The sequence below is a fragment of the Theropithecus gelada genome, chromosome 19, assembly GCF_003255815.1.
Source record: "Theropithecus gelada isolate Dixy chromosome 19, Tgel_1.0, whole genome shotgun sequence".
Classification (NCBI taxonomy): Eukaryota; Metazoa; Chordata; class Mammalia; order Primates; family Cercopithecidae; genus Theropithecus; species Theropithecus gelada.
The window spans coordinates 27,094,934-27,096,573 of record NC_037687.1 but is presented as its reverse complement, the minus strand read 5'-3'; the positions used below and the strand labels follow the sequence as shown (position 1 = coordinate 27,096,573).

At 45.1% G+C, this 1,640-nt stretch overlaps 1 protein-coding gene across 1 annotated transcript in view; it reads left to right on the top strand.

The window, feature by feature from the left end:
- VRK3 (vaccinia related kinase 3) overlaps positions 1 to 1,640 on the top strand; it is a 50,602-nt gene that overhangs the window by 33,731 nt on the left and 15,231 nt on the right. The window lies entirely within an intron of this gene.

Here is a 1,640-nt window from a genome sequence, read left to right as displayed (position 1 = left end):
CCCCCTCCTAAAAAAAAAAAAAAAAAAAAGAAAAGAAAAGATATTCAACCTCCTTAGTAATCATAGAGATGTAACTTAAAACAAGATGCTATTTTTACCCTCTGAACAAAATTAAGAATGATTTTGAACTTGAATGATTAAGAATTAAGAACAAAATTAAGATTTGAAGCCAGCTCTCCCGTCTCTGGGCTCATGCTTCTCACTGCTCGTTGTCAGGCAGACTTGTTCCTCCTGGTGAGAAAATCGCCACCAGCAAATTAGGCTTAAATCCCCAAAGCTCAGCAGCCCCGGCAGAAACAGACCTGAACTGTGTGGACTGAGAAGTCGGGGGAGACTATCCCAGATGAAAATCCTGGAACTAAGCATTAGGAATCTTCAGAGAAACAGAACTGGCAGGGTGTGCGTGTGTCTGTCTGTGTGTGTGTGTGTGTAGAGATTTATTACAAGGAATTGGCTCATTGATAATGGAAGCTAAGCAGTCCTGAGATCTTCAGTTTGCAATCTGGAGACCTAGGAGAGCCAATGATGTGAGTTTCAGTTTAAAGGCTAGCAGGCTTGAGACCCAGAAAGAGGGGTTGTTTCAGTTCCAGTCCAAAGACAAGAAAAGACCAATGTTCTAGCTCAAGCAGTCAGGGAAGAGGAGCTTCTGGTTACTTAGCTTTTTATTCTGTTCACATCTTGAGTTGATCGAATGAGACCCACCCACATTAGGGAGAATAATCTGCCTTAGTCTACAAACTCCAATGTTCGTCTCTTTCACAACACCCTCATAGACACTCCCAGAATAGGGTTTGGCCAGATGTCTGGGCACCCCATGGCCCCGTCAAGTTGCCACATAAAAATGGCCATCCTGGCCAGGTCCTGTGTCTCACGCCTCTAATTCCAGCACTTTGGGAGGCCAAAGTGGGAGGATCGTTTGAGCCCAGGAGTTCGAGACCAGCCTGGGAAACATAGGGAACCTCGTCTCTACAAAATAAAAAATAATAACCTATCCAGGTATAGTGGCACACACCTGTGGTTCCAGCTACTCGGGAAGCTGAGGTAGAAGGATCACCTGAGCCCAGGAGATTGAGGCTGCAGTGAACCATGATCATGCCACTGAACTCCAACCTGCGTGACTGAGCGAGACCTTGTCTCAAAACTTAAAAAAAAAAAAATATATATATATATATATATATATATATATATATATATATATAAATAAATAAATAAATGAACACCACAAACTGAACAGAAAAACCAGGGAGCAGGGGAAGTGTATAGGTCTTACATAGTCAAAACCAACAGTTGTCCACTATCCATATGGTGGAATAAGATACAGCCATTGAAAAGAAGACATGGGGCCGGGCGTGGTGGCTCAAGCCTGTAATCCTAGCACTTTGGGAGGCCGAGACGGGTGGATCATGAGGTCAGGAGATCGAGACCATCCTGGCTAACACAGTGAAACCCCGTCTCTACTAAAAAATACAAAAAAACTAGCCGGGTGAGGTGGCGGGCGCCTGTAGTCCCAGCTACTCGGGAGGCTGAGGCAGGAGAATGGCATGGACCCGGGAGGCGGAGCTTGCAGTGAGCTGAGATCCGGCCACTGCACTCCAGCCTGGGAGACAGAGCGAGACTCCGTCTCAAAAAAAAAAAAAAAA